Genomic DNA, 21,843 nt, shown 5'->3' on the forward strand with positions numbered 1-21,843 from the left:
GTACAATGACATTGTACACACTTCTATGGGGAAAGCACCTTTTGAGGTTAAAGAGGGAATATCCAAAAGTCCCTCGCTACTTCAATTACAGGGGAAGATCTTCGCTGCTGATGAATATAGCTGAGACCTACAAGAATCTTTTTCAAAAATTAAAGGGGCTATATACATCTCACGGGAAAGGCAAAAAGGGCCTTAGCCTTTAAGGAAAATGACTGGGTCTTGCTAAAGTTTCTCAAGGCTCATCTGAGGCATACTATGGGCAAGAGTCCTACGGACCACCAAGAGTATGATGCTAAACTAGGAAAAAGATACTATGGTCCTTAAAATTCTTAAGCCATTCAATGATATGGCTTATCAAATTGAAGTCGCCCAACCATTGGCTCATGCACCATGTTTTCCATGAGAACCTACATAAGCCTTACAAAGAAGCACCATCAAAAGAAGCAATAGTTGTTGCAGACCCTCCAAAAATCAAAGATCAAGAAGTACTTCAACCTGAGTCCATCCTATGCCATGAAGACAAGGTATTAAGAAACGGTAAGATTATCTCGCGATATCTTATTAAGTTTAAGAATTATTCTTTTAAAGATGCTAGATGAATGCAAAGAACCTAGCTTAAGGATAATATGAACCTTGTCAATGCTTACAATGTTGCACTAGAGTAAGCATATGAAAATGCATTTTAAATGGAAAATGTTTGTCTTATAAGACTAGTTCTCTTTTATTGTGCACAAATTTAAAAGTATGCATGCTTAGAATCATGTTTGTGGTGATGACATCTCCCAAACACCAAGTAGAACTTGTCACTCTACTTTGGAAGTATGATATGGACTAAAGAGCATACATGCTTGCGGCAGCTACGTCTCCCAAGCACCAAATGGACCAGTCATGATGTCGTAGGGTAAAAAGGGATCCTCTACCCGCTAAGAAACATGGACTAATGACTAGGCTTTATCTTATCTACCTCATAGTTGAGGACGACTATGATTTCAAGAGAGAGGTAATGTCATAAAATATAATATCTAACTTTACCAAATGATTTTCTCATATTAAACTGATCATTTAATGTGGGAGAATAAACGGGAACAGGAGTTAGAATAGAGACATGTGCTTTTAGACCTGTCTCAACACGGGACCAAAAGGAGAGATGGTTGCATCTCAATAGGGATCCAAAAGGAGATGGTCTATCAAAGATCAATGTGCAATAAGTGCTTCTAAACTTACCTCAGCAAGGGACCAAGAGGAGAGATGGTTACATCTCAATAGGGGTCCAAAAGGAGGTCATCTATCAAAGAGCAATGTGCAACTAATGAAGCTTAAAAGACCTCAGGGTTAGCTTCATTAAAGACCTCCAATGGTTAGTGTTAAAAGTCCTTTGACCTTAAGCAAGCTAGGGCTGAGCTTGAGGTGGGAACCCCACCTAAACTTAAGCAATCTAGGGTTGTGCTTGAGGTGGGTTGAGGGTGGGAACCTTAGGCAAGCTAGGGTTGTGCTTGAGGTGGGAACTCGACCTAAACTTAAGCAAGCTAGGGTTGTGCCTGATGTGGGAACCCAACCTAAAGTTAAGCAAGCTAAGGCTGTGCTTGAGGTGGGAACCCCACTTAAGGTGCTTGTCATGCTTGATGATTAAGGTACTTGAGATACTTGTCACATTTAATGAGAAAGTTGCTTGAGAAGCTTCCTATGCATGGGGGGTAAGATTCTTGAGTCAAAAAGAGAACCTACTCACTTAATGAGGAAGTTGCTCGAAAAACTTTCTATGCATAAAAATCTCAAAGTTAGGGGAATTCTAAAAGAGCACATGGGACACATGTCAGACTCTCACTAAGCTTAACCACATGGTGTGCTTGAATGCTATTGGTTGGGCTAAAGAGGGGTCCAATGAGATTCTACTTCCATCTAACAAATATCTAGATATTTTCAAGCTCTCTCTCTCTAAGGGGTAAGGAGGACACATATGCTTGACTGCATGCTGGATGTGATTGGCTAAGGGGAGAGGGGTCCAATAAGCTTGTAGCAAGTAGAATTTTTGCCCAAAGCAAGCAAGGGGGGTGCTAGGGGGATATACTCCACACACACACTCATTTGCAAGGCTATTCTCACTTGGTGAAAGTTGAGGAACACCACCTCCTTCTCCAAGCTTGTGAGAGTGAAAGCCTACACCAACACTCTTGGCTATGGAATGCAAATCCAACCAAGAGCTATGCTTCAATGCTTAAGCTTGCCATATTCTCCATCTTCATTACTATGCTATTATATATGCTAGCAAGAAGAGTAATGATAAGTGAGGAACTATTTCTTTCTCCTATGGAATGTTTCTTCTTCCACTTCCCTATCCTCATTCCCCGCTAGCTCTCTCCACCTTGGAAGGTGTTTGAGGCCTTGGGACTGAGGCTTGGGATAGTTAATGATTTCTTCAAGTTTATGTTATGTTTGTGATGCATGAAGCTTTCCATCTTATTTGTATCACCTAGGTTACAAGGAACACAAAGATTATATTGTACCAAGTCTCTCTTGATGGGAGAAACTATAATAAAAATGCCTATTGGAGGGGGGACCGGCTCCAGATGAATCTAGTCCTAAACTATTGTCATGTTCTCTAAACTCTCTCTCTTGCCAAAGTATTGTGCATGCCAAGTTAACTAGGTACCATGTTTATGTTGCTACAATCACTTAAGTTCACCTGCTATGCTCACAAAGTAATCTCTCAAAAGTGCTTCACCTAATTTCCTAATTCCGCTATTCTCAAAGTTCATAGGCCATTTCCATTACACGCAGGATGTCGTTTGGTTTAGTGAATGCCTAGGCCACCTTCCAAGACTGGATGAATAGGGTGTTTGGTCCCTACTTGGGCAGGTTCATTAGAGTTTTCATGGATGACATTGAATGTTATAGCTCAAGGTCGGATCATTTGTCAAAGCTCCGGCTATGTTTTCAAAGGCTAGATGAAGAAGGAGGTCAGTTAAACCCTAAGAAGTTCAATCTAGCACAACCTCGAGCGCAGTTGCTAGGTCATGTGGTGTCACAAAAGGGAATTGAGGCAGATCCAGAAAAGTTCAAGGCACTAGTCTTGATGGAGCCTCCCTCTAGTGCGCAAGGTTTGGCCTCCTTTGTACATAAGCTAAAGTAATTGTCATGTTTTTTTTGGATGCTGTCACAGTATGTGTATCCTCTCCAAAAGAGGAATCAGTAGATGCATGGCTTTGAATGGGATAAAAATGCTCAAGAAGCTTTTGACAGAGTGAAACCTAAAATTTACTCATTCTCTCATTTGTGCAATTGAAGAGTGCTCTTGCTCCATCTCCATCTTCTTCTTCTCCATCTCCTTGTTGTGTGTGTATGCGTGAGAGAGAGAGAGAGAGAGAGTGCGATCGAACATTGCGACAACGGCACGACAACGGTGAAGCGGTTGAGCGCGCCGTAACGACGTCTCCTTCTTTGCGGCGTGGAATCCTCCACGAGATGAAGCATAGTGACACACCAACGCCATCTTTGAGCTTACTAGTTTAGGCTTGTTGTGTGCTTGGAGCCATTTGTGGCTCGCACATGGTGTATCGGCAAGTTCCTTCCATTGACACGTGCGACATACGTGCACATTTTTGGCGCCGTTGCCGGGGAATGCCATACACTAAGCTTGAATGGCACTCTGTGCTTCTTTTGTGGTGCAATTTCAATCGTAGGAAAGGTAGGGAAGGAGTGTGTGTGTGTTGAGAAGAAGGATTTGGTGTTGTACTGTGTAATTTTTTTGTTAATAGAGTTTTCAAAGGTACTGTGTTTATTCTCTGTGTATTAAGGTTGCTAGTTTTCTTTGTTAATGGAGTTTTCAAAGGTACTGTGTTTATTCTTTGTGTATTAAGGTTGTTAGTTTTCTGTGTACAGTAAGTAGGAAGTAGATCTATGAGAGCTAATAGAGTGTGCTAGTGTGTAACAGTAGGTGTATTAGTTAGAAGTAGGTAGATAGAGTGTGTGTGTGCTCTTGCGCAGGCCGCGGCGACCTTATCCTTTAAAAAAAAATTTAAAAAATAAATTTTATTTTTAAAATTATAAAAAATTTCAAAGGTAGGACCGGGATCGGGAAGATCTCCCAAACCCAAGCCCAAGCTCACGCTCACGCCTAGGCCTCAGTCGCCTTCTAAAATTACAAATTTTAGCTTCACACGTAGCTAAAAATCGATTTTTTGAGGACCAACGGAACTTTAGATGCCTGAAAATTATGCTATAAAGCACACAACGACCCTCTAAGTGATTTGCTTGTTTCGAGCTATCATACACTTTAATAAAAAAAAATCAAACATTAAAAAATATCAAAAAAGCATTAAAAACGTAAAAAACACGAGTGCAAACAGACGCTTAAAAAAGGTAAGCGGTTAACCTTCAAGGTTATTCACCGACGCTTGTAGGGTGCCAAAGGCACATGCATCTGCGCTCTGGTTGTGTGCTAGAGACGGAGAACCTAGAGAGAATTCTGACTTACGCGAGTTCTCAATATCCACCTACTTTAGGTTCCGGGCCCTCGGCGGGGACCCAAGGTAGTACAAACCAAGACCCGAACAGAGCGGCTAGTGACTCTTCCTCTGACTACGATGTCATGGAGGGTTTCCCAATGCCTAATCCCGATAGCTCAAGCCAAGACATGCATGTCATGGGCCCGCGGTCCGGGCCGAGCGTGCTTAGCCGCCTGAAGGAAACCTTTAGTAGACCCACTCGCTCCGAACATGGAGCTAATGATGTAAATGAGGGGGGTGGGGAAGTAAATTCTCCATTCGTGACCAATGTAGACCCTATACCGTTAGAGAATGTGCACGTGAATACTTCATTCACTGCACCTCCTGACTCTTCAGAGTTATTTCCCTCCGAGGTCATATTACCCGATGGTAGAAGCCTTGCCAAAGTGCAAGAGGTTGAGCGATATATCCTTGCAGCAGCGAGGGAAAAGGAAGTCGAGAGCTTACGTAAGGCGGAGCAACGAAGAGAGTTAAAAGCAAAAGCCCCTATGTCAATATCCTTGCTAAGAGAGCAATCGAGTGCTCCGACTTAGCAACCGCTAAGGGCCAACCCCCAGAAAGCAACATTGCATCTAGCTCAAAGGACACCCCTAGCACCTCAGTCCTAGATGGAGTGTTCCTAAATGAGAACTGGGAGTACGAACTACAAACGGAAACTCTGACCGACCTATACACAGGTCACACCTATCACGTGGGTTGGTTAGATGTCCTACAATCCACAATGGGCGCTACTAGTGTGGAGGATCAACAACAAAGAGTTTGTGAGGTCATACATAGGGTCATTGAGTTAGAGAGACAGAACAAGGGGATCAACATGCCTTCAACAGGTCTCATGAGATTCTTGGATACAGGAAAGGCTAAACAAACGACCTTATTGCAAATGGAGACTCCCTTGGTAAGTCCGATGGATCCTCCATATGTTGTTTTGCTAGGGGTCTCAGTGCAATTTGAGCCCACGAGTGATAGCTTCGCCTTTCCAACTCTAGCTCATATTTCCCTTGATGACACCACGGCTACCATGCCTACCCCAATGATGGGCATGCCGACAAACACGCCATGGACTTCATTTGTTAGTAAAGCACCGCTACATGGTAGCTCAATGCCTGCAACAGTACCTACAAGTGTGTACCAATCATATGCACCTATGGGTCATCGCACTCATGTAGTCCCTACCCCTCCCATTGTTTCAACAACCTATGCTTCACAACCACAACACTCAAGTTCTTATTTTCATGGGACTATACCGGCTAGCATTAGCATGTCACATCCGACGTCTGCTATGCCTAGGGCCACACATATGAACTTTGGACCGCCACATGGCACAACATTGTACCCAACGTGGAACCCAAGGGCTTCTTATGCGCCAAGCCCGATGTCAATACCTACTCCACATGTAGTCTCTGGAGCACCTCCAGTTACCGTGCCTGCTCACTTAGGTGACTTGGCAACATTTGCTCAAGCTATTGGTCGATCTATTGCTGAGAATATGCGTAACACGCCTGATAGAGAGCCTAGAAGTAAGGCAGTACAAATAGCCAAGCTCACACAAAAATTTAGTGGAGACGGGGATGTGAGAAAGCATATCAAAGTGTTTGAACAAATATGTGATTCTCTAGGAGAACACAATGACTTACATAAGAGAAATGCTTTAAGCCTAACCTTAAGTGGAAAGGCTGGGGATTGGTATAGAACCCTAAGGTTGGAAGGAAAAACGATTTACCCTACTCTTAGGAGACTGTTCTTAAAAGAATACATACGGGAGGAAGTACTTTAGGGTGTAGCCTCTCAGCTCCAGAAAGCTCAACGAGAGCAAGGAGAGTCGGTGAGAGACTTTATTAGTCGCTTAAAGCATTTGAATTCTCGATGTAATCCAAATGAGCGCTTCAACAATAACCAATTGCTTGATAGATTCATTAGGGGATTACGACATGAGGATATCTACAATGGCTTAGTCATTAGAGGTATCACCACTTGGGAAGCAGTCACCACCAATGCGATCCAATTGGAGGATAATTTAATGATTCAAGGAGAAAGAGTGTCTGTTGAGTATAAATCTATTAGCTCACAAGCATCGGGGCATTAGCCAATGACCCTAAAGCCTATTGCTAAAGAGCCAAAGATATCTGAGATGACTTTAGCAGATCTCACCAAGGCTATTCAAGAGAGCCGTAGAGACAATCGTGCTCCGCAAAACAATCATATGTATCCAAGAAGGGAGCAACAATGGTGCTCAATATGCTATGGACCGCATAGTACCAGTGAATGCCCTACTTTTAGAGTAAAATTCAATGGGAATTGCAAAGCCTGTGGGAGGTATGGTAATCAAGCTAAGGATTGCATAGTATTTAAGCGCGCGATGGCCAATAGACCAACCTTAGCATGGACAGACACACCTCGAGTGTCTGCATTGATGCCGGCTCCACCTCTTGAACAAACAACACAACACATGGTCCATAGGGCCCAAAATGTTGTTCATACAACACCCTTACCACCTCCAGTGCTAGGACCGCAACCACTATATCTGAAAATCACTTCTGTGAATCAAGTGGGTTGTGAGTCATCTATTGCTTGTTTGGAAGGCTGTGAAGAATGCACCGAAGATCACACCATTAAACTTGATTGAAGTTACCGAGGAGCCATCAAAAAGTACACTTGTGGTACCAGTAAACGTACTCACACAATCGATGTTTCAAAAACAAAATTATATTCTTGAGGAAAGAGACACGGTATCAATTGACCAAACTCAGAAAAAGAAGAAAACACGAAGAAAGAGATCGCAAAAAGCAGCGAAGTTAGACCCCAGTTCAAAGACCAACATAGGGACTGGTGACGACCCCGTATATATGAATGACTACGAAGAGAATTCTGATTCATGAGAAATCATGGAGACCAAAACGACCACTAAGATAGAAACCAACAAGGAAGATCTTCATGAGCCACGATGGCCAGGATCCAAGAAGAAGATAGGAACTTATCCAAACCCTACAGAGGAGATTGAGCGAGTCAAGCAATTAAGGAGTTTGGTAGAAGATACCCAAAGGGATCTAGAACCAGCACCTAGGCAGATCCAGATTACAGACACCGTGTTACCTAGTGTCATCCAAGAAGAAAGTGACTTAAAGTCATGGGAAAGTGGGCGTACTCACTTCTTGATGGAAAGAATGTTTACAGAGGGACTACTTGATCCTATCAAAGAAATGGAGATCCCATCTTCCCCACGTCAAGGGACTCAAGGCCAAAAGGTGCCGTTAAACATTGCCAAATTGATGGATTTCATGTCTTCAGAAGTTAGAACCACCATCGTGTCCAAACTATATAAAGACCCTGAGCTAGTCTCAGCTCTTCGAGCCTTCCTCAATGGAGAACTAAAGTTTGGGCTACCACAATTTGCACTGATGGATGGAGCTAGGGAGATGCCAATAGAGGAGGAACACTTAGATCCACAACCCAACCTGGATGAGAACCTTGTTATAAAAATACTTGTTAACAAGTTGGGACAATACTTTGAGGGTGATGAATCCAATGCAACCATACCAATCACTACTAAGGATTAACTGTGAAGGGAATCCTTGATGGTGGCACTGGGGCTAGCATTGTGACTAAAAAATGCTGGGAAACTATGGGAAGACCTCACCTTGCGACCACAACTATAGTAGTGAAGATGGCTAATGGGTCTATTGTTAAACCTATTGGGATGCTAGAAGATCTCAAGATCAAGGTCTTTGGACATAAAATAAGGATTACCTTCATTGTTATGGATTTCTCCAAACACACTATGGCATCGAAGATGATCTTAGGACGTCCTTTCATGAGGGAAGCAAAAATGGTACATGACTGGTCTAAAAACCATGTCTACTTGCAGTTCGAAGATTCTGTCATTCGAGTGGATCTTGTAACAGGTCGAGCACATCCCCTAGGAAACAGGTTTATAATTGATCATAGATCTGACACCACAGTTCACTCGGCCCCATTGCAGTATTGTTACATGTAAAGCGGACACTGATGTTGGAAAAGATTCTCCTTATATGGATGTACTACCTGGGATGACTGAGTCAGACAATGTGGATTGGGTCCACCTAGCAGCAACCATAGACACTTGGGGAAACAGGGGGACGACCTGGGTAACACCTGAGGGGGATGAAATGCCCATACCCTCAAATATGCTACAGGCAATGCATATAGCTTCTGACAAGACTCATCCTAATGTAACGAAGAAAACATACAAGTGGGTCCCTAAAGCTTCTTTAGTGACCATAGCCAGTGCTAAAAGACAGGAGCCTAGTAAGAGACGTCCCACTCGTCCCAAGAAATGTAAGAAAATGTGGCGTTGGATTCTAAACGACTATTGGAAGCCCAAGGCTACTATCAAGCAAATGATCAAATCTGGGTGCCAAAACGTAAATTGTATTCTTACCTGTCACCTGACCCATGTGAGCCCAATCATGTAGCTCCAAAGCGAAGTGACGATTCGCGGAAAGAAAAAAATCACAGGATGCTACATACCCGCTCCAGAGCTAGTTTGGGTAGCGAAGAAAGAACAATTTGTTCCACCTAGCTCAGGAAGGGGGGAGTCCCATGAAGCTTATAGCTCCTTATGTAATGTGTCCATAGAGATAAAAGCTTCTCCACCGCCTCCACCTACCGTTGTACATACCCATACAAGCAAGAAAGAGTTTGCACCTCCCGTTGTAAGTTCACCACCTACAACAATGTTGCAAATAAAATCCTAGGAGAGCACCTTACCACCCTTGCAACTCGATGAGGCACCTAAGGTAATAGAAAACTACTGGCAAAAATCCTCACCTATTACCAACTAGAACAATTGGTTTCAAAGGGTGACGAGCACATTTCAAACGGTATGATCTACCCAAGGAAGGGGGGAGTACTTGCTGACATCCATCATTCACTTGCTTCCCTCTCAACCTTCCTCCCTGACCTCTCAATCTCCCAATCTTAGGGAATGTATATATATAGCCTTATACTCACAAAAAACAAAAATAATAAAGAGCAAGAGCAATTAGCAAACGAGTATGCATAATAAAAGTCAAAACATTGACCCAGACCTACACATTCACATCCGGTACATTGAAACAGAAACCTATGTCATAAAACACCTTTGATCCTCATCACTCGCGTGATGGAGGGCAGGTAGGATTAGTACGATAGGAGTGTTTCTGTTTTAAAGTTGAGTGATTAGCAAAGTTCTTTCTTCCCACTGATGTGCCTCCTAGAGGTATTCTTTGTGTTTCTTAGTGTGTACAGGAACGTGTTGTTGTGGTTAGGATTTGGACCTCCATGGAATCTTTCTCTCGTTCACACTTCAAATCGAGCGCGACCATCAACACAAACAACTGTTTCTTGTCCATTAGCATTGCCACTTATCTTTTTTGCATCTACATGTTTGTCTGCTTTGATTGTGATTGGTATCATAATATTCATCACATTTTTTTAGTATCAAATATTTAATTCAATGTAATTTTTTTTCATAATCACTTGTCTAGGTTTAAAAATCGAGCAGTCCGACTAAGCTAGTTTGACCAAGCTAGGTGTTAGAGATCTTCTCTTAATACCATGGAGAATGCCTTCCTAATAATCAATGGTTACTTAGGTTCTTAATCCGATTTAGGCAGCATTGTGTGACATGTACTAGGGCTTTCTAGTGGGCTTGACCCTATTGACCTTTAGCTTAAGTATTATAAAGGGAGTTTACTAGTGTGATGAGCCTGGGGAGGGAGTACTGTGTGACATGTACTAGGGCTTTCTAGTGGGCTTGACCCTATTGACCTTTAGCTTAAGTATTATAAAGGGAGTTTACTAGTGTGATGAGCCTGGGGAGGTGTAACAGTGTTATATGACCCCCCCAAAGTTACAAAATTAAAGTTCTGAAAATGAACAAACAAAAAATCAAAGTTCCACAATGTAAAATCTTAAGATGGAAGAGAAATCTCAGCTTAATTTGGTACTTCACTCACATGTATCGCCTATGGTATTAGAGCCCTAGAGGTTCCCAGTGTGGACGCTTTTCCTTGAAAAGCAAAAACCCCAAGGCATACAAAATAAGCACACACATCAAAATTGAATCACTGTGAAAAGACTTTGGGGGATCAAAGAAAAGGTAATCAGTTAGGCAATGATTTCATGAGAAATTCCTTTTATTGTAGCTTAACTACAAGGTCTTCTAGGTATAGCCTCTAGTCAGCCTTCGAACATGAAATACTTGGCTCTCGCGATCAAACAACTTAATTGACCAGAGAAAATTAAGAAGCTTACCCATGGTATTAATAGTCGATCTCTAGTGCCTTTCGATCGTTAAATTAGCGACCCCATACTTGTTTAATTTTTTACCTTTACATCTGTTTATGCATTTGATTATATTGCAATTTAATGTTTATTGCTGACAAATGGTTTAAAATTTTGTTACCAATCACATTGTCTGCCTACAACTGCATATGCTTTTTAATTCTATATGAGAATGCAATTACTGTGCCAATGTTGTTTGATTTTGCAATGACTGAAGAAGGCTAAGGACATTCATTTCAAATGCTCTTCCACCTCAACGAACGAGCTTCAACTCAATACCTTCCGAGGACGGAATCTACATCAGGAATGGGGGCATGTTAACCCTCAAGGCTCACGGACACCCTATCACCTACGACGGATGTTGTATTATTTACTTGGTAGAGTCAGGTACCGGGCTTGTCGGTCCAATAGGAAAAGGGTAAGAGTGATCGCCGATGAGAGGCGCACTCTAACTGGAACATTCAAGGGATTAGTTGGCTAAGCATGGGCACCCAAGTGTGAATGGGGTGAGCTCATATAAAAGTCAACTAAACCTAAAATTCACTCATTCTCTCATTTGTGCAATTGAAGAGTGCTCTTGCTCCATCTCCATCTTCTTCTTCTCCATCTCCTTGTGTGTGTGTATATGCGAGAGAGAGAGAGAGAGAGAGAGAGAGAGAGAGAGAGAGAGAGAGTGATCGAGCATTGCGACAACGGCATGGCGACGGTGAGGCGATTGAGCGCGGCGTAGCAGCGTCTCTTTCTTCTTCGCGATGAGGAATCCTCCACGACAGGAAGCATAGAGCGGTGAGTGACACACCAACGCCATCTTTGAGCTTACTAGTTTAGGCTAGTTGTGTGCTTGGAGCCATTTGTGGCTCGCACACGGTGTATCGGCAAGTTCCTTGCATTGACACGTGTGACATACGCGCACACTTCTCCCCTTGCTCCCCATTGAGCCACTTCTCCCCCTCCTGCCAAGCTTTCCATAACTACATCAACTATGGAAGCTTTCCATAGTTGCACGACCTGTCTCATCCTTTCATACACACCATCCATTTGAACTACTCTTCTCCCCTTGTTTCCCATTCAACCATTCCTTCTCATTTCATTCCTAAAGCAACAATCCTCTCTCTCTAACACGACAACTCTTCTTCTTCTGGTACTACCATGTCAACCCCCTCCACTTCGAGGAAGCCAAAGGATGAGATAGAGGTGGCTTGTTTGCATAACACTAGGGATTTTTATGGGGAATGCGTGCCGCAAGTGTTTTCTAAAGGATCTTGGATCTTAATGCAACTTGCAGCTATCGGTCCTCATCGAGTTCGAAACCGTGGTAACCTTGACAAACATTGGAAGGGGAGACTTCTTGGTTTCAAGAACGATAGAGTCAATGGCACAGTGGCCATTGTTCAACACATGTACTCTTGGCGTTCCATGCGCTTGAGGAATGGAAGCTCAAGAAATTTCCCAATACATTATAAGTCGTAAAACATTTTTGGTTGTTGATTGTAAACGCTTGTTATTTGTTTTTGACTTGATAGTTTTTGGTGTTGTTATAGATATATTTCCATCCGAATTTTTTGAGGAACAACCATCAAGAGTCTCACAGGAACCTTCATTGCTCTTCATGCCGACATTGGTGTTATAATGCTTCCCACTCGCCACCTTTGATTCTGCTGCAAGTCAAAATCTTCTTCTACTCACACACGTATGTAGTGCCGACCTCGAAGGATGGATATGGTAAGATCATTGCTGTTGACAAACCTTTATTACTGAGCCTGGAATGGCCACAACCCGATGCGTGGTCACTCTTCTCAGTGAAGGAGAAGATGCTTTCCGATAAATGTTGTCTTATTAAAAGCATTTTTGTTGTTTCAGATTGGTAGGCGGATGGAGGCAGCCATGTCAATCAAGCATGTGTCTTTTATGCTTCTTAAGTCACTTGGCTTGAATTGAATACTTCAAGTCTTAGTCAATCAATCATGAAATGTTCATGTCTCTTGAGAATTTATCTTTGAATTTAACATTTCAAAAACCTTAGTCATTTAACCATAAAAATCACCTCAATCTTTGGGCAAGGTTCCCACAAACACTTTAAGCATCTTAGCACCTCATGCTTGGGTAGGATTCCCACCTCGCGGTTAGCCCTAGCTTGTGTAAGGTCAAAGGACTTTTTAATACTAACTTTTGGAGGTCTTTAATGAAGCTAACCCTATGGTCTTTAAGCTCCATTAGGTAGCATTTCCCTTTAACATACCATCTCTCACTTGTACCCCTTTTAACCTTGGCCCTGTGTTGAGATAGATCCATAAACACATGTCTATATTCTAAGCCTTGTTCCCATTTATTCTCCCACATTAAATGATCAGTTTAACATGAGAAAATCATTTGGGTTGGTTAGATATTAGATTTTATGACATTGCCTCTCTCTTGAAATCATAGTCGTCCTTGACTATGAGGTAGAAGAGATAAAGTCTTAGTCATTAGTCTACGTTTCTTAGCGGGTAGATGATCCCTTTTTACCCTGCGACATCATTCCAGAATGGATGGCTAGTCCATTTGGTGCTTGTAAGATGTAGCTGTCGCAAGTCTGCTCTTTAGTCCATATTATACTCCCAAAGTAGAGTGACAAATTATACTTGGTGTTTGAGTGACATCATCATCACAAACATCATTCTAAGCATGCATATTCTTGAATTTTGTGCACAATAAAAGAAAGAGAACGAGTCTTTTAAGACAAAAACATTGTTCATTTAAAATACATTTTCATTTCTTACTCTAGTTTAGCATTGTAAGCATTGACAAGGTTCATATTATCCTTAAGCTAGGTTCCTTGCATCCATCTAGCATCTTTAAAAGGATAATTATTAAACTTAACAAGATATCATTGTATAATCTTACCATTTCTTAGTACCTTGTCTTCGTGTCAAAGAATCGATTCGGACTGCAACCCCTCTTCTTGATCTTCGATCCTTGGCGGGTTCTCTATTATTGGTTCTTTTGGTGGCTCTCCTTTCTAAGGCTTGAGTAGGCTCACATGGTTAGCATTGTGAATGAGCCAATGGTTGGGAAACTTTAACTAATAAGCCATCTCATTTATTGGCTTAAGAATTTTAAAAGAAAGGACCATAGTATCTTTTTGCTACTTTAGCATAATACTCTTGGTGGCTCGTAGGATTCTTTCCCGTAGTATGCCTTAGATGAGCCTTGAGAAACTTTAGCAAGACCCAATCATTTTTCTTAAAGGCTAAGGCTCTTCTGCTCTTATTAGCAACAACCCTTTTTCCCTTTGCTGTAAGATGGATATAACCTTTTTAATCTTTGGAAAAGATTCTTGTAAGTCTTGGCTATATTCATCAGCAGCGAAGATTTTCCCATGTACTTTAAGTAGGAAGGGACTTTTTGATCTTCCCTCTTTAACCCCGAAAGATGCTTTCCCCACAGAAGTATGTACAATGTCATTGTACGCATACTCTATAAGAGGTAGGTACTTCTCTCATTGAGAACATTGATCTACCTCAATGACATAGGCTTTTAGTAGATTCAAGAATCGTTAGATTAGTTATTTCACTTAGGTTATCCGTTTGTGGATGACAGACCGAAAGATAAATTTAATCTACTTTCTAGATTCTCAAAGAGACCCTGCTAGTAATATTGGTCATTCTAGGATTTTTGTACAACACTATGGATGTTGGCAAGCCATGATACTTGAAAATTTGAGATCTAAAGAGGGTTGTCGTTTGATGTGCCTTAATAGTGTTTTTGACAGATATAGAGTGTGTTTTCTTGCTAAGCCTATCTACTGGAACAATCCAAGTTGCTTCCCTCGATCAAATTTCCATTTTTTGGTATACCACGCATTTTGAAACATACTCTTGTATGTTAACTTTTCATGGTAAACCAGCACAAAAAGATTTCTACTCCTCGAAGAGTAGATTATGGAATCCTTCTTTGCCCCGCAAAGCATAGGATTCATACATGACTTTCTTATTGTATGGGTGAGTAACACATAGCCTATTGCCGTTTTGAAGATAACCATCCTCCAAGGTGAATGGTTTTTTTTTTTCCCCTTAATGCAAAGCATGTAGTTACGTACTTAAAGTCTCGGTCAGTAGCATATTCATCTATCACAAAAGATAGATCATTTTGAGTTTCTATAGACAAGACATTTATCCTTGGCCTTCGTGAAAGTGCATCGACCACTTGATTGTGCTTGCCAACAACGTGAGCAATATGAAATTTAAATTGCAAAAGAAAATTTTACCACCTCATTTGTTTGTTGGAGAGCTTGGTTTGCGTCATAAAGTTCTTAAGGCTTTGTGATCCATTTGGAGGATGAATGGAGCCCCCCAAGAGATAGTGCTTCCATGTGTCTAGGGCATGTAGAATCGCTAAAAGCTCTTTTTCGTATATGCCCAAGACCCATTCATCGGCATTGAGCCTTTGGCTCTCATATGCTATGGCATGCCCTTCTTGAAGCAAGACTGCTCCAAGGCAATCACTACAAGCATCACATTGGACCTCAAATGGCTTTGAGAGATCCGGAAGCATGAGGACTGGTTGAGGGGTAAGCTTATCTTTGAGCTTGTCAAAAGATTTTTTCTCCTTAGTAGTCCATGAATACTTAACGTTCTTCTTTGTTAAGTCATGTAATGGTCCTGCTATTTGAGAAAATTTTGCTACGAAGCGTCTATAGTATGCACACATACCAATAAAGCTTCTTAGCTCATGTAGATTCCTTGGATTAGGCCATGCGTTTATTAACTCTAACTTTGATGGATCCATACGGATACTATCTTGCGAGATACTAAATATGACAAAAGTTCACTGGTGGTGTCCCATCAACCGCTGACAAATTCAAATACTAAAAGAACACAATGCAAATAATTACTTGTTACAATGGCACCAAATGGTAGAAATTTGAGTCATTGATATTATATGAAAAGATTACAAATCTTACAAAGAGAGGTTACAAGGGAGAAACTAATTCTTATGTAGGCACCCTTCATTTTTCCAATTGATTGCGAAAGCTAAATAAATATTTTTTAGGGTTACTCGTTTTGCATGTACCATACAAGAAACGCCATCTTGGAATAGTTGCATCAAAATGTCCTCCATGGCGTCTTGTAGGACCAATAAAGTTGCATACTATATGCAGGTCACGAAATTACTATACTCGTCCATATCTCTCTCTCCACCCTAGAGAAGGCCGCTTTTGGTATAATCGGTTCGGTGCTCTTTTGATATTTTTGAATCTCCCTCAAAGGAACTTTTCTTGGTCTCCATCTCCGTTTCTTACGTGCTCCTGATGGTGGTGGAGGAGCTAATTGCCTGGCCCATTAAAGAGGGTCATTTTTGTACTTTGTCCTCCTCTCCTCATGGGCCCGTTGCTCTTCGGGTGTGAGCTTGTCCTTCTCTTCTTTGCACATTTTTTTGCTCTTTGAGGAATTTTTGGGCCTAGAGCTCCCAGATTTTTCTTGTTGGGCGGCTTGAGTTCTATCCTCTGCCACCTTATTCTCTACCTTTGCTCATGCTTGTAGATCTGCCAAGTGCGTTCTCTCGGTCTCGGCTCTCTGTCACTCTTCCTGCTCCCTTTGTCTTTTCTCTGCTTCTTGCTTTCATTGTGCTTCTCTCTCAACTGCCTCTTTCTTTTTCATCTCTTCATTTCTCTTCCTTCTCTTGGCTTCTCATGCTTCAGAAACGGGGTCATCTACTATTACTTTGATCACCCTTTGTTTGAGCCGCGAGGGAAATTTTTGCGGAATAGATGCCGTAGTTGTTTGAGTGCCAGGTGCTGCGACAATTGGTGAGACCTGTTCATTTAACAACGGTTCCCAATATTCTTCTTTACTTGGTCTTGTTCCTTGTGTGGCTTTGTTTAGAGATGAGTGGAGGATTCACCAAAATGTGTTGCATGGTGTTTCAGATTTGAAGGTTGGAGAGGCTGTTGGGCGTTTGGAGAGGATTGTGGTGTTGGGTTTTCCACATTGATTGAGGTTGTGGTTTTGAAGCTGTGGATTCTGCATGAACTGTTGGTTGTGGATTTTATGTGGTGTGAGTGGTGCTGGCGACATGGATGTGCATAGTGATGTCCTCTTGTGTATCATCCATGTGGTACAAGATACGAGTGCGTGCTCGTTCGAGCTCGAGAGGATCTTCTAGAATGTGCAAATGATAAATGAACTTCAAGCTGTGACTTTTGACTTATATAGTACTTAAAAATTTTTAAATTTTTAAAAAAAATCAATAAAAGTAATAATTTTTAAAAAAACTCCAAAATAGACAAAACTTCACGTATGAAACCATTGATTGGGCATCAAAAAATCACTTGGCATTATAATGCATGTTTACAATAGAAAGGGTTAGTATAAAAAATTAATTAGTTTTCTATCCAACACTGTCATTTTGTCGCCTTCTCTCCAACCATCGTCGGAATCAATCTTTTGCACTTGAAGCATGATATGATTGTGATCACTTCACTATTCTGCATTTCAAACTTCTTCACACTCTAGTTTTTTTCCTTTCTCTCCCTGCTAAAACTATGTAGAACCAATTGAACATCTCATGTAGGCATTGCTCCAGTTTGTCCACCTCCATGACATGTATTTTTGAAATACATTGCTTTCGCCTGGTAGTGTGAGCGCTCCAGTCCTTGACTACTCTAGATGCCTAATGGACCATAGGTGTCAAGAAAAAATGCACCATGTGCAAAAAGAATGTGCCGAAAAAATAAACAAACTTTAGTTCAAACATAGACACATTTTGACTGTAGAGACCAATTGTTCAACCCACCATGTCATGTTTTATGTTCGTTTCTCCCCACGCAGAAACCATTTGCATTGTGAAACTATTGATTACAAACTTCAAGGTAGATATCTCATCAAAAGTTAGCTTTGCCTTTTCAAGCAGACAAAGATATCATCAACAGACTACCACACACAAGCACGGTTAATTCCAAGGGCTGCTTTATTACCTCTGTAGGTAGTAATGTCACACACCTTTTTCCACAACTGAAACTCAATGGGACTTTGGGGGTCGTAATAGTCTGAAAGCAAATGCATAGCTTTACTACCCATACATATTTTATTAGGGTGATCTTGTATACTTCCATATGCCTCCTTGTCCTTTGTTGGCTCAACTACACCACCATGTAGACCAACACTCGATATAATAGCCTCGATTTCTCTTATACAGTCTTCCCCTTCTTTCTGCAAGCTCCATATTCCAAGAATAATTAATATGGAGCATTAGCAACTTGTCAAGAATTCGTAAGGATACACACATGCACATTTATCAGTGAAATCAGTAGAACAGGATCCAAATTTTGATCATCCATGTCTCAATTAGGGGGTACACTTTGGTCACCATTAGGAAAAATATGAACCCCAAAAGGGCCCTTTAGCTTAAGGGGTGATTAAGCATGGACCAATAGGAAGAGGGTGGTGGCCACAACTATACCCTCTCAAAAGGTAGGGTAGTAGGGGGACATGGGGCCCTATTTGTTCCCCTCATTAAAGCTTTGTCCCCTAGAAAGAGAGAGAAGGGGGAAAAGGGGGGGTTCTTTCCCTCCATTTTCATGGGCGTCCATAAAGCAACCATAATTTTTTCAAAATCTCTAAATCTCACTTTTCACTCTCCAATAGCTCTCATAACCAAATACATGGTCAAAAAACTATTTTCTTTGATCAAAATCTTTGACCAAAATCTGCATTTCGCAGCAGTACCCTCTATTCTACCTCTTCTCTCTTCTCTTTCTCCTTCTACCTCTAAGATTTCCATAGCTGCACCACATAAGGAAGCTTTCCATAGTTGCACCACATGTCTCCCCCTTTCATCCAAAGCATCTCTTTGAACTACTTCTTCTTGTTAACCCTCACGGCTCACGGACACCCTATCATCTACGACAGACGTTGTATTATTTACATGGTAGATTCAAGTACCGGGCTTGTCGGTCCAATAAGAAAAGGGTAAGAGTGATCGCCGATGAGAGGCGCACTCTAACAGGAACATTCAAGGGATTAGTTGGCTAAGCATGGGTGCCCAAGTGTGAATGGGGTGAGCTCATATAAAAGTCAACTAAAAAAATTTGTGTCAACTGCCAGCTATGTGCCCTCCAAGCCAAGAGGATGATTTCTATGTGGCAATGACGGTAGGTACCGTGGCTATTGGGGCGGTGTTACTGCAGAAGGTAGGAAGAAGCTATAAGCCTCTCTACTTTGAAAGCAGGGTGATAAGTCCTGGAGAGGTGGCTTACACTGAAGCGGAGCAGTGGGTCATGGAATTGGTTTTTGCTTGTAGGAAGTTCAAGTGCACCTCATTGTGCGTAAGTTCTATGTGTTGATGGCTAACAATCTACTGCCGGAAATAGTGCTACACTTGAAGCCAGGGAAGCGGATTATGAAGTGGGTGATAGAGTTGCAGGAATTCAAATTCGAGTTCAAGATTGACCATACAAGTCGGTCCCATTTGGCGGACATTTTGGTCAGAAAAGCCATGCATTTGCCAATTTATCCAAGAGTAGTACGAGATGAAGCCAAAGAGTAGCCCGACCCGATGGGAGCTTTTACCATGTGGTTTCATGGTGCATGTAGAAGGGTAATAAGAAAGCTGGTGGAGGTGTGGTGATACACGATCCACACGGCAAGGTAATCTTCTCAAAAGCCTATGATTTGGAGGATGTTCATACCAACAATGAAGCAAAATATCTCGCCCTCCATCTAGGTTTGAAACAATGCGTCGAGTTCGGCATCTCCAGGTTGGTGGTCAAAGGTGATGCCTTATTGGTCATCAAGCAACTGTTAGGCCAGTGGCAAGTAAAGCAAGATTCCTTAAAGCATTGGTTCTTTGCCATCAAAAAGCTGTTGAAGTTCTTTAGGGAAATCCAGGGTGAAGAGAGAGCACAATCAAGAGGCAGACCAGCTAGCAAGTAGTAAGGTGCAGGTACATGTCGCAGGTATATATGTGGCCCCAGCCACATACATAGGTAGGGAGTCATTGAAGGAGGTGGAAGATTTTTTGAGTATCGGGCAGTGTTCTCAAGGTTTGTCTAAACTACAGAGAAGGAGGGTAGTTCAAAAAGCTCGCAAATTTACATTAGTAGGTGAAGACCTAACGACCTACGGCAGAGACGGGGTGCTGGGGAGAGTGCTCTATAAAGAGGAGATTAACTTGGTACTGGAGCAATGCCATGAGGAGAGAGGACACCAGGGGAAAGGTCAAGTACTGTTTTGAGTGTTGAGAGCAGGTTTTTGGTGGCCTTCAGTAGTGAAGGATGTGCACTATTGGTGCAAGACGTTCCATGAATGCCAGACTATAGGAGAGAGGTGTTTGACAGATGAGTCACAGGGAGTGATTGTTGCTGAGATGCTTTCAAGAAGTGGGGTTTGGATGCCATCGATCCACTCCCTAAGTGTACAAGTGGAAAGAAATATGTTGTGGTTGCCATCGACTACCTCACTAGGTAGGTCGAGGCCAAAGCTGTGAAGGAGGTAAATGCACAGGTTGTGGCCCACTTTGTTTTTTATAACATTTGTTGTTGTTTTGGATTGCCGTGGATACTCATTTTTGATAGAGGTCAAGGGTTAAGAAGCAAGCTTATACAGGCATTGGTGGAAAAACTAAAGATTTAGCATCGGTTTTTCTTGCCTTATCATCCCCAATGCAATGGTCTTGGGGAGAGTGCCAATGGACAAATCATCAAAATACTCACGAAGTATGTGTATAAGTAGGAGACAGGATGGGAGATCAATCTAGAGAAGTGCCTATGGGCCTACAGGATGTCCTACAAAGTGGCGACCAACTTTACTCCATTTGAATTGGTTTATGGTAAGGAGGCAGTGGTGCCAGTGCATGCACAATTGGGTGCTTTGAAAGGTATGTGGCGCATCAATGCCACTCCACAAGCTGTCTTACAAGATAGGATTGTCGGCCTTGAGGCATTGTAGATTGATAGAGAAGCAGCAGCAGACTACTACGTAAGCAGCGGGAAAGGCGAATGGCCAAAGTCAATGAGAGTCTGCCAGAAAAAAAGATAGAAGAAGGGGATCTACTAATGAAATATGAGAGCTACTTGGACTTCACCTTCCAAAAGAAGTTCAAAAAGAAATGGACGGGTCCGTACAAAGTACAAAAGGCCTTTTCAAATGGGACCTATCAATTGGTGAGAGTTAATGGTAAGCTTTTCAGGCACAGAGTAAATGGTGTACGACTCAAGCTGTACTTTGATAGGGGAGTGGTGCCCAATGTGAATCAAATTGTGAATAGGGGGGTTGGGAAACCCACCTAAAAGGGCTCAAAAGTAACATACATATAGTTTTGTACATATTATACATATTGTACATACGGTGGTGTGTTTTCCAGTGTGCTTGAGTGTTTGCAGAGTGTTGCAAGTTTCAAGTTCAATAAAGCTACTTTTGGTTGAACATGAATGTTCAACAGCGGGGTGGGCAATGATGGTGCAACCAAAGTTGGTCTATGAAGGGAAGTGCTCTATGGTGAGCTATGGGTGCTAGCACGCGCATGGCAAAGGGCTAAAGCAGGAACGAAGGCCTTGGGAGAGCATGTCGTGGCAGAAGTGTATGTCTAATGTGGTTTTTTAGGCCAAAAAGGCCCCAGAATGGTCCAGGTGGAATAGCAGGTAAAAGTGCCCGGAATGCTGAGTCAATGTTCTAGAATGTGGTATTTGAGATGCTCTATAAGCCCGTCCAGACGGCTCGTCAAACGGAGTCCCGGTGTGAAAGTTATGATTATCCAAAGATGGAATGCTTTGCAGATCCCCGACGGGTAGGGCAGGTATAGACAGGTGGCCAAAAATGGGATCAATGGGTACGCTTGTAAAGCTCAAGCTGTGAAGCATGCCGGTCTTTTTGGTTTGCCATTCGGAGCTCAGACGGGCAAGTTATGGCTTGTGGAATATTTGCAGGGGGTCGCGTACGTGCTCACCAAGCCACATGGTAGGCGCGCTGAAAGAAGTTTTTGGAGCTCGCCAAGGTTTTGGAAGCTCCATGCGACATGTGAAGTTAGCCAAAATTTGTGGCCTGTCGATCGGAATCAAAGA

This window comes from Adiantum capillus-veneris, chromosome 30 (genome assembly GCF_014529385.1).
Source record: "Adiantum capillus-veneris isolate H3 chromosome 30, ASM1452938v2, whole genome shotgun sequence".
Lineage (NCBI taxonomy): Eukaryota > Viridiplantae > Streptophyta > Polypodiopsida > Polypodiales > Pteridaceae > Adiantum > Adiantum capillus-veneris.